Genomic DNA, 12,794 nt, shown 5'->3' on the forward strand with positions numbered 1-12,794 from the left:
AAATACCCTAAAATATTTTTCCTCCACACATTCTCTCATCTGCTAGTGCCTCATCTTGGCAAAACTAATTGAAAGTCACAGGCAAGGGAGCCCAGGTGATGTCATTCAGATGCAGCTTCCCAGGGCACAGAGCAAGGCAGAGAAAGGCAGAGCACTGAAAAGGGTGGGGAGAGTGACTAGAGAATAATCAGTAGACCCATCACTCAAAGTAATGTGCCTTTAAAACTATATGACTTTCATTAGTCAAAATTAATGTTTTTATTAACACTCCAAAATTTTGAAATTCTGGGTGAGTGAATAAGAGGATTTAACTTTTCTTAAGATTTCTTTGGCTGGGTACAGTGGCTCAAGCTTGTAATCCCAGCACTTTGGGAGGCTGAGGTTGGTGAATCACCTGAGGTCTGGTGTTTGTGACCAGCTTGGTCAACATGATGAAACCCCATCTCTACTAAAAATACAAAAATTAGCCAGGGATGGTGGCACGCACCTGTAATCCCACTACTCTGAAGGCTGAGGCAGGAGAACTACTTGAACCTGGGAGGCGGAGGTTGCAGTGAGCCAAGATTACGCCATTGTACTCCAGCCTGGAAGACAAGGGCAAAATTCCATCACACACTCAGACACACACACACACACACACACACACACACACACACACACAAGATTTCTTTAATACATAACAATTGTTGAGAGCCTAGTATGTCATTTATGCCTGGAGCTTTATTTATTGCTATTATATTTGAGTTAATAATTACAAAAGAGATTTAAGCATCCATTTTAGAGATGAAAAAACTAAGATTCAGAGAGGTTAAACAACTTGCTTGAAGTTCCTTAGCTAGTAAGTGGAAGAAATTTAAAACCAGACCTTTTTTGTATCAAAGCCCATGCTCTATGATAAAATAGTGCTACTTATATAAAAATAATCGAGCTATGCCATGCATAATCCATTGAAGTTCTTGTAATCAAGGACTAAATTTACTCTATTCCACATGTAAGGTGATCCCTGATTTTCCTAGCAGAGGCCTAATTTATGCATGTTGTCCTGGGATGTCCAGTGTTTGATAATAAACTATATGGTCACTCTCTCAATAAGGTAAATAGATGTGGTGTCTTTTAAAAATGCAATTCTGAATGTGTAAAGAAAATCCAGTTGGATCTCTAGGAGAAGAGATGCTTCTCATTGCACTTGTCAATTCTATTAGAAAACACAAATTAGACTTCAGTCTTCAAAGGCATTGACTTTCTAAAAAAATGTTTTGGAGGGAGGAATTCTCCATGTTCTGGGACCATATCTTCGTAAGGTTATGGAAATTTAAGGTGGAATTCACTAAAATTAAAATAAAATAAAAGAGCCCCTGTCATCATTACTTAGTATAGAACATTTATTACCATCCCCTAGTGCAGACAATCCATGTGGATGGTATACAGCACATATAATTAAAAGTCTCTGCTTGGAGGTTCTCCGTGATTAATGCCTCAGGTAGGCATTTTGATTCCTATACTAATAGAACCTGACTGGCTCCGAAACACTGGTGTTGTTCAGGTATCTCAGGAGTAATAAAAGGTTGCTTTTGGCTTATTGCACAATTCCTTGAGTCATTAATTATAGCTGCCTAAAGTGGAAAGTTTATAATTAAACATATAATTTACTCTTCTACTTTTGGATGAAGTAAATTAAGCCAATTAGATTTCTTTTGATTAAGCATATGGAGCCATTTACAAACTGCACAGGTGTGTACAAGCAGAAGGTAGACTACAAAAACATCTATGTTTCAAGTGTATTTTGTCACTTTGTTGTCACTCTCTGGCTGAAGTAATTATGTTAATCCATTTGAAGTGGATTTCTTTAGTTTTTCTGGTATGCTGCTGCTCTGTTTATTCCTTGGCGTCCTTAGCTACTTAAATAACAGCAAGTACTGATCAGCTACAAGTGTCAGCTAATCACAAAGATAATTTTGGCTAGGAATATCCATACGATATTATTTTGGTGAATATCTACTCTGTCATTCAACCCCCACATACATCCCATAATGCATATGCTAGTCGAAAAGCAACTATTGGGAAACAAGTTTTTTTTTTTTTTTCTCTCAATTTTATTGCATCAATATTCTTTTTCAATGTTTGCCATCTTCCAAAAAATACATCTATATCCCCACTATTTGTGTTATGTACATCACAGTTCAAACGCAAAGTGTTTTGTTTTCTCTTCAGAATGTGTTTTTCTGCGGAGAAATTTCTTTGTGTCCCACTAGAGAAACAATTTGCATGTCAAAAATAACTATGCCCTGACTGTCAACAGAATTATGACAAAAGTCCTCTACAAAGGCTTATTTCAACCATGATTTGTATAATTAGTAACTATGCCTCTTACAGAATGTGCTTGTACCTTCCAAATGTATGTACATACTGTTACAAGTAAAACACACCTTATTTTATTTTAAAACTACTGAATTTATAAGACTTTTTCTCTTTTTGTATTTTCTAAATCAATAGCTAACCATGTAATTACTACTTACATGTAGTCTACATTTAAAAAATTCAGTTGTCAAATTGAATGAAAGTGATTTCATCTCTGTATGAGGCTCACCTTTAGCTGTCTTCCTTTCATCATGTGTAGCTGCCAGATACAACCAGTGACTGTAAGCATTACATAAAATGACAACTATTTGTGATGGAAAGACTCCAAGGTGGCCCCCATGATCTCTATATCTTGATATTCACACTCTTATGTGATCCTTTTACCTTATGTGATCCTTTCTACTTGAGTAAAGGCAAGCCCTGTGAACTGCCTTTAATCATTAAAATATGGCAAAGATGATAAGATGTCATTTGTATAATTACATTACACAGGTTTGTGACTTCTGAGAAGATTCTGTCCTTTACTGTCTTTGAAGAAGCAAATGGCTGCATTTGCATATACCTAAGATAGGGGTAGCCTCCAACAGACAGGCAGCCAGCAAGAAACTGAAACCCCCAACAACTGCAAGGAAGTGAATTCTGCTAAAACCACATAAAGCCTGGAAATGTATCTTCCCAGTCAACCTTGAAATGAGACCTAAAGCACTGGCCAACACCTTGACTGCAGTCTTGTGGGACCCTAAGCAGAGAACCAAGCTAAGTTGTGCCCAGACTTCTAACCCACAAAGACCCATGCGATAATAAATGTGTGCTGTGTAAAGCCACTACATTTGTAGTAACATTGTTGCATGGCCACAGGAAACCAACATAGGAGGTAAGAGTGACAGGAAGAAAGCAATCAATGTTAGGGAAGCAGCAACCTCCCTACCAACCAACCCAGCCTAGTTGGAGAAAAGGAGACAACATGCTTTATTTGGAGCCAAAAAAAAAAAATGTAAGGGCAGATAAATTCCTGTGAAAACCTGCTGGAATTTACAATCTAGATCCTCATCCCACTCCAATCAAATGTTTCCTGATGATTCAAACACACCTGCATTAATGAAAGCATCCTGAGCAGCTAGAATTACTGTTTCAATAGGCTTTTCATACTCTGGAAGATCATCAAAAAGATCCTGTCTCAAAGTAGAGACTGGGGAAGCAGCAAGCTCAGCTATGATTTTTCCAGCTAGCACTACTGTAGGGGCAGAATGGGCTGCTCCAGAAGATGTATTTTCTCCTGTGGCTCCCGCAGTGCATGAGCCAATCATATTTTTGGCCTGAACTTTCCTTAGGGGATGTACTAATTAGAGAAGCCTTGATAAATCACAAGAGTAAGAATGAGGAGCTAAGAAAGTAAATTAATCCCCATGGTATGGATCATACTTACCAAAGAAATATTAGAATAAATAAGATCTCACTACTAGAATATAATTTGCTAATACATAAGTTGGTGACTTCCAGTTTCAGCTCTGATGAATAAAGAGCTTAGAAGTCAACACTCCTGTGCTTACAACAAGAATAATTTTCTTAGACCTAGTAGAGAATCGAGGTTTCCAGGTAAACTATCACCCTGAAGTCTGTAGAGATTTATGAATATAGAGTACAGGAAACATCTGCTTACCTGAAGTATATGCCACTGGAGCCATGAGATGGTAGCAACACATAAATGGTAACTTTTGACAGATTTCTGAAGATTGAACATGGGCTAGCATAACAGTAAGAAATTCCTAATGGCAAAAAATTGTGTAAGTTTTACATTCAGTAAAACTACCAGGTTGTTAGTGTGAAGAGCTAAGAAAGGTTATTTCCAGGCTTGGACTAGGAAAAAAGAAAAATAACCACTAGCCCAGGTGCTGTGGCTCATGCCTATAATCCCAGCACTTTTGGAAGCTAAGGTAGAAGTATTACTGGAGCCCAGGAGTTCAAGACCAGACTAGTCATAGTGAGACCTTGTCTCTGTCTCCACACACACAAAAAAAATTTAAAAATTAGGGGAGTGTGTTGGCATATCCCTGTAGTCCCAGCTACTCAGGAGACTGAGGCAGGAAGATTGTTTGAGTCCAGCAGTTTGAGGCTGCTGCCATTAGCTATTATCATGACACTGCACTCCAACCTGGGCAACAAAGCAGGATCCTGTCTTAAAAAAAAAAAAAAAAAGAAAAAAGGAAAGAAAGAAAAAGGAAAGGTAACCATTGATAAATACTATTCCCATGGTGTTCTCCATGGCAATATCTACACTCCAGGGAAAAAGATTTTACCATAGCCTTATCTCACCTGGGTGAAAGGCATTTACCCAACTCAAACCTCCGCTAGCTTTTTTATCTTACCAAATGGAGTGGAGTAAAGCTAAGAAACACCTGTAAAGCCTACAATCCAAGGACCCAGGCCCACTAAAAAGCTGAGAATTGGTCACATTATAGAATGTTTCCTTTCCACCAAAAATTACCACTACTCCAACAGCCTCCAGTATAACAACAGTAGATAACAGCTAAAAGAGGTGCAAAATCTATCTAACAAGCTCTTTGGGCAGCCAAATGCAACAGATAAAAACACAGACATCAGAAGAGTTTGAGGCTTCTGGCATCTATATCTACAAGCAAACATTAAAACACAACTTAACTCCTAGCCAGATTAACATAAAACCATACACTAATGGCCTTTTACCTCACAGTTTCTATTACCTATATCATGTGCAGCTTTCAAAAAATTAAAAGGAAAGTAAAAGACAAGAAAAAAAGCACAGTCTAAAGAGATAAAGCAAGCACTAGAATCTGATTCAGACAGGGCACAGATTTTGAAATTATCAGGCAGGGAATTTAAAATGATTATAAGTAATATGTTAAAAGCTCTAATGGAAAATGTAGATGATATACAAAAACAGGGGAGTAATGTAAGCAGACAAAGAAACTCTAGGAAAACATAAAAGAAATACCAGAACTCAAAAATACTGTTGCAGAATGATGAATGTCTTTGATGGGCTCATCATGGGCCACTGGACATGGTCATGGAAAGGCTCACTGAGCCTGAAGATATGTCAGTGGAAACTTATCAAGCTGAAATGCAAAGAAAAAAAAAGTGTGAACAAAACAGGACAAGAAATCCAAGGACAATTTCAAAAGGTGTAACAGAAGTGTAATTGGAATATCGAAAAGAGAAGGAAGAGAGAATGGAGAAGACGAAATATTCAAAATGATAATGGCTAAGAATTTAACTAAACTCATAACAGACAGCAAACAACAGATCCAGAATGCACAAAGAACTCTAAGCAGACTAAACATAAATAAAAAGCAAAACCTATACCTATGCACGTCATATTCACATTGCAGAAAACAAATGCAAAATGGAAAATCTTGAAAGAAGGCATAGGAGATTAAAAAAAAAAAAAAAAACTTACCCATAGAGAAACAATGAAAAAATTTACATTAGAATTCTTAACATATACCATTCAAACAAGAAAGGAGTTAAATATTTAATGTTTTCAAAGAATGAAACCACCATTCCATAATTATATATTCAGTAAAGTAATCCCTCAAAAGTTATGAAGGAATAAAGGCTCCTCATAGAAACAAAAGCTAAGGGAATTTATTGCCAGTAGACCTGCCCACTTGGAAATTTGAAACGTTCTTTAGGGAGAAGGAAAATGATATAGGCCAAAAACTAAGATTACCCAAAGAAAAGAAAGTGTCAGTAAAGGAATACATGAAGGTAAAATAAAATCTTTTCTTTTTTCTTATTAATTTCTTATTAAGCTATTACTGATAGCTTAATTTCTAATTAATAATTGATACAAAAGAAAAAAGTTTGTTTAAAGTTATAACAGCAACAATGTAGTAGACGGTTATAGCATATGGATAAGTAGAATGAATGATGACAATGCCATAAGGAATGGGAAAAGAGAACTGAAAATTCTCTATTACAAAGTGGCTGGAGGCACACAGAAAGAGGGGACAGGGTCAGACTTAGGAATGGTGGCCTTCGTATTCTACAGCTGACAATTAGCTGCCACCTTTCACAGCCATCAGTCCCAGACCAGATCATAGTATAGTCTACTGCCCAGGTTCTGGGAATTTCTGAACTGTTTAATAACCAATAACTCCAAGTACAGCAGCAACAGCAAAGGAATCTCTCACTACATGAATATATGAATATGAAATTGTTGCAAGAAGCTGGTGTCTCCCTTCCAAAGGATATGTGGCAAAGTCATCAGATGAAGCTGACTCAATTGTCCAAAAGATTAGGTTCTAAAGATGTGATAATGGCACAGAGTTTTGCTTGTGGTAGAGAAAAAGGAACATTTGAAAGCAGTCCCAAAAGAGGAGTGAGGATAGTTTTCTCTCAAGAAGCAAAAGCTGTTTCCTCTCAAATAATTGGGAAAAAGTTGTTTACCAAGAAAACAGGAGAAAATGACAAAATATGCAATCAAGTATTGATCTGTGAGCAAAAATATCCCAGGAGAAAATACTCCTTTCTAGTAACAACGGAAAGGTCATTTCAAGGTCCAGTATAAACAGGAAGTTTGCAAGGTGGTGTCGACACTGAAGATGTTTCTGCTGAGACTCCTGATGTAATAAAGAATCTATTGACGTCGTAGAAGGCATCAAAAAGGAACAAGCTCTCCAGCTTGTGCAGAATATAAGATTTCCATCTAATATTGTGGATTCTGTTGCAGAAAACATGGTCAAGCTTTACAATCTTTTTCTGAACTACAACACAACCATGATAAAAATAAGCCCAATGGTATAAGATTCAGATGGAGCTATGTTTGGACGCAAAGATCAGTTTTGATTCTAATTCAGCCAGAAGGTCTTTGATCTACAGGACTGGACTCAGGAAGATGAAAGGAACAAAGGTGAAGCTAAGCCACATCTCACCTACACTGGCCTCAGTGAAAAAATAGGCTGTCTAGTAAATGGTGCTGGTTTGGCTATAACCACAATAGATATAACACAACTTCATAAAGAGACTACAACCAGCCTCCTTGTTGTTCACGGTAGTGCTACAGTCCATCAAGTAACAGAATCATTTACACTTATCACTTCAGATAAAAAGAGGTACTGGCTATTCTGGTCAACATTTTTGGAGGAATCACTTGATGTTATGTTATTACGCAGGGTATAGTTCTGGCAGTGAAAGATTTTGAAATTAAAATACCTGTCGTGGCCGGGCGCGGTGGCTCAAGCCTGTAATCCCAGCACTTTGGGAGGCCGAGACGGGCGGATCACGAGGTCAGGAGATCGAGACCATCCTGGCTAACACGGTGAAACCCCGTCTCTACTAAAAAATACAAAAAACTAGCCGGGTGAGGTGGCGGGTGCCTGTAGTCCCAGCTACTCGGGAGGCTGAGGCAGGAGAATGGCGTAAACCCGGGAGGTGGAGCTTGCAGTGTGCTGAGATCCGGCCACTGCACTCCAGCCTGGGTGACAGAGCGAGACTCCGTCTCAAAAAAAATAAATAAATAAAATAAAATAAAAAATAAAAAAAATAAAATACCTGTCGTGGTACATTTACAAGGTTCACTAGTTAATGATGCTAAGCCACTAATAGCAGAAAAGCTACTAGAATGGCTTTAAAGCTCTCTGGAATAGTGACCTTAGTCAAGCAAACCCATGTGTATATATAATGTAAGTTGCCAACATGATCTTAAAAAGCCAGTGAATGGCTGAAAATGTAAATTGTGCTATAATCATTGAAAATACTACGTTCTGTGTTATTGTTCTTTTTCTTTTTAGTGTGGAAAGATTGTAATTGTGATCTAGGCACACAAACTTTCAGAAGCATTTGGTCTGCATTTCATTCTACTATTCAGAATGGACTATTTATATAAAGAACATATAATGCAGGTGTCTAGTTTTATCAGTCAGTCTTTTTCACTTCTACAGAATATCACTTGCAATATGCCTGTTTATATTGTTGAATACAAAGTTCTACATTGACAAGAGTCCTACAAATAAAATAAATATGAAGAAAAATAACAAAATTGCTGGACTACTCTTTTAAAAAGAGGTAAAATTTATAGATTAAGAGAAGAGATAAAATAGAATAATAGAAAATGCTCAATTAAAATTAAAAAGGCAGAAGAGAAATTAAAAGAAAGTATAACAAAATAGTTAATAGCATGGTAGATATTAAGCTGACTATACCAATAATTACTTTAACTGTGAATGGTCTAAATACACCAATTAAAAGACAGACTGTCAGAGTAAATGAAATATACAAGACATACCTGTACATTCTACAAGAAACCCACTTTCAGTACAAAGACTGAAATATGTACAAAGATAGGTTAAAGAGATGGAGAAAGATATACTATGCTAACACGAATCCAAAAAAAGAAAGAAAGAAAGAAAGAGGAATAATTATTGTATTAGTCAGGATTCTCTAGAATAACAATAGTAATAGGATAGACGTATATATAAAGGGGAGTGTATTAAGGAGTATTAACTCACATGACCACAATGTCCCACAACAGTTCATCTGCAAGCTGATGAGCAAGGAAGTCAGCCTGAGTCCCAAAGCTGAAGAACCTGGAGTCCAATGTTCAAAGGCAGGAAGCATCCAGCACAGGAGAAAGATATACGCTGGGAGGCTAAGCCTGTCTAATCTCTTCATATTCTTCTGCTTGCTTTTTATTCTGACAGCTGATTAGATGGTGCCCACCCAGATTGAGGGTGGGTCTGCCTCTCCCAGTCCACTGATTCAAATGTTAATCTCTTTTGGCAATATCCTCACAGACACACCCAGGATCAATAATTTGCATCCTTCTATACAATCAAGTTGACACTCAGTATTAACCATCACAACTATGTTAATTTCAAACAAAGCAGACTATAGAACAAAGAAAATTTTGGGGAACAAATAAGGGCATTGCATAAGAATAAAGGATTCAGTTCTATAAGAATACAACAATCTTTAACCTGTATGCAATGAAGAGATTATCAAAGTAAGTGAGGTAAAAAATGGAAAGAACTACCATTAAACTACCATTGAAATTCTTCATAGAATTAGAAAAAAACTACTTTAACACTGATATGGAACCAAAAAAGAGCCCATATAGCCAGACAATCCTAAGCAAAAAGAACAAAGTTGGAGGCATCACGCTACCAGACTCCAAATTACAAGACTACAGTAACCAAAACAGCATGGTACTTGTATAAAAACAGACACATAGACCAGTGGAACAGAATAGAGAACTCAGAAATAAGACTACACATCTATAAATAGCTGATCTTCAACAAACCTCACAAAAATAAGCAATGGGGAAAGGATTCCATATTCAATAAATGGTGGTGGGAGAACTGGCTAGCCATATACAGAAAATTGAAACTGGACACCTTCATTAAACCTTATACAAAAATTAACTCAAGATGAATTAACACCCTAACTGTAAAACCTAAAACTATAAAAACCCTAGAAGAAAATATATGTAATACCACTCAAGACATAGTCACAGGCAAAGATTTCAGGACAAAAATATTAAAAACAAGTGCAACAAAAGCAAAAATTGACAAATGAGATCATATTAAACTAAAGAGCTTCTGCACAGCAAAAGAAACTATCATCAGAGTGAACAGGCAACCTACAGAATGGGAGAAAATCTATGCAACCTATCCATCTGACAAAGATCTAATATCCAGAATCTACAAGGAACTTATACAATTTTATGACAAAAAAAAAAAAAAAACATTAAAAAGAGGGGAAAATACATAAACAGATGCTTCTCATAAGAAGACATTTATATGTCCAAAAAACATAGGAAAAAAAACTCAACATCACTGATCATTAGAGAAGTGCAAATCAAAATCACAGTGAGATACCATCTCATGCCAGTCAGAATGGCCATTATAAAAGTCAAGAAACAACACATGATGGTTAGGCTGTGGAGAAATAGGAACACTTTAACGCTGTAGGTGGGAATGTAAATTAGACTGACCATTGTAGAAGACACTGTGGTGATTCCTCGAAGACCTAGAACCAAATATACCATTTGACCCAGGAATCCCATTTACTGGGATTTATAATATAAATCATTATAAAGATACATGCATGCATATATTCATTGTGGCACTATGCACAATAGCAAAGACAAAAAATCAACCCAAATGCCCCTCAATGATAGACTGCATAAAGAAAATGTGGTACATATATGCCATGGAATACTATGCAACCATAAAAAGGAATGAGATCATGTCCTTTGCAGGGACATGGGTTGAGTTGGACACCATTATCTTCAGCAAACTAACACAGGAACAGAAAACCAAACACTGTATTTTCTCACTTATAAGTGGGAGCTGAACGATCAGAACACGTGGACACAGGAAGGGGAACAACACACACTAGGGCCTTTCAGGGAGTTGGGAAAAGGGAGAACATCAGGAAAATAGCTAATCCATGCTGGGCTTAATACCTAGATGATGGGTTGATAGGTGCAGCAAACTACAATGGCATATGTTTACCTATGTAACAAACTTGGACATCCTGCTCATGTATCCCAGAACTTAACATACATACATACATACATATATATATACACATATGTGTGTGTGTGTGTGTTTTGTGTCACTCTGTCGCCCAGGCTGGAGTACACTGGCGTGATCTCGGCTCACTACAAGCTCTGCCTCCTGGGCTCATGCCATTCTCCTGCCTCAGCCTCCCGAGTAGCTGGGACTACAGTAGCCCGCCACCACACCCAGCTAACTTTTTGTATTTTTAGTAGAGACGGGGTTTCACAGTGTAGCCAGAATGGTCTCGATTTCCTGACCTCATGATCCATCCACCTAGGCCTCCCAAAGTTCTGGTATTACAGGCATGAGCCACTGCACCCAGCCAACATATATATTATAATATAATTAATATAATATAATGAAATAACTAAAAGGAAAAGTAGACAAATCTACTTTTATAATTGAAGAATTCAGTACCACTCCTCTCTATCAGGAATCAATAGAGACAACAGGGAGAAATCAGTAATATATTAATAGTTTAACTGAACAACATTATCAATCAGCTGAACTAATTATATTTGTAAAATATTTTATTCAAGAACAGTAGAATAACCATTCTTCTCAAGCTCACATAAATCATTCATTAAGATAGCCCACATTCTGGACCATAAAACATAATAGATTTAAAAGAATAGAAACCATACAAAGTATGCCTTCAGGCCACAATGAAAAAAAACTAGAAGTCAATAGCAGAAAAATAGCTGACATTTTTCAATCTCCAAATATTAAATAACAAAATTATAAATAATACATGGATCTAAGAAGATTTTTTTTTTTTTTTGAGACGGAGTCTTGCTGCATCGCCCAGGCTGGAGTGCAGTGGCGCGATCTCGGCTCACTGCAAGCTCCGCCTCCAGGGTTCACGCCATTCTCCCACCTCAGCCTCCGAGTAGCTGGGACTACAGGCGCCCGCCACCACGCCCGGCTAGTTTTTTTGTATTTTAGTAGAGACGGGGTTTCACCATGTTAGCCAGGATGGTCTTGATCTCCTGACCTGGTGATCCACCCGCCTCGGCCTCCCAAAGTGCTGGGATTACAGGCTTGAGCCAACGCGCCCAGCCTAAGAAGATAATTTAAAGCTATTTTGAACTAAATGAAAATAAAAATACAACTTATCAAAATTTTTGGTATGCAATGAAAGCAGTGCCTATAGGGAAACTTATGGCAGTGAACACATATCTCAGAAAATAAAAAAATATATAAAAGTAATGATCTAAATTTTCACCTTAAGAAACTAGAAAAGGAAGGAAAATTTAAGCCTAAAGCAAGAAGCAAATAATAATAAAAGAGCATAAATCAGTAAAATCAAAACCAGAAAATAATAGAAAAAAATTAAAAATGGAAATTCTGCTTATTCTAAAATATAAGCAAAATTGATAAGCCTCTAGCCTAATTATCATGAACACACCACACACACACACACACACAGAGAGAACACAAATTACCAATATCAGATATAAAAAAGTGGTCATTACTACCAATCTCATGAACATTAAAAGAATAATAAATAAATATTACTAATAACTCTTGTCCCCAAATTTGATAACAGAGACGAAATGGACCAATACCACAAAAGACACAAACTACCAATATTTACACAAAAAGAAATATGGAAATCTAAATAGGGCTATATATTAAGAAAATTGAATCAAAAATTAACAGCTTTCCAAAGAAAAAAGCCACATGCCAGATGGTTTCACTAGTAAACTCTACCAAACATTTGAGGCAGAAACAAAACCACTTCTCTACAGTCTCCTCCAGAAAGAAACAGAAGCAGATAAAAAAATCTTCCTAATTTTTTCAGTAAGACCAGCATTATGTTAATACTAAAACTAAAGATACTATAATAAAGAAAAAACTAGGGACCAATGTCACTCATGACCATAAATGCAAACA

General features: G+C 36.9%; 1 pseudogene; it reads left to right on the forward strand.

Moving 5' to 3' along the window:
• Positions 1 to 6,460: 6,460 nt before the first annotated feature.
• On the forward strand, positions 6,461 to 8,035 carry LOC108540257 (succinyl-CoA ligase [ADP-forming] subunit beta, mitochondrial pseudogene; annotated as a pseudogene).
• Positions 8,036 to 12,794: the final 4,759 nt, after the last annotated feature.

Source organism: Rhinopithecus bieti, unplaced genomic scaffold (assembly GCF_001698545.2).
Source record: "Rhinopithecus bieti isolate Rb0 unplaced genomic scaffold, ASM169854v2 scaffold_18746, whole genome shotgun sequence".
Lineage (NCBI taxonomy): Eukaryota > Metazoa > Chordata > Mammalia > Primates > Cercopithecidae > Rhinopithecus > Rhinopithecus bieti.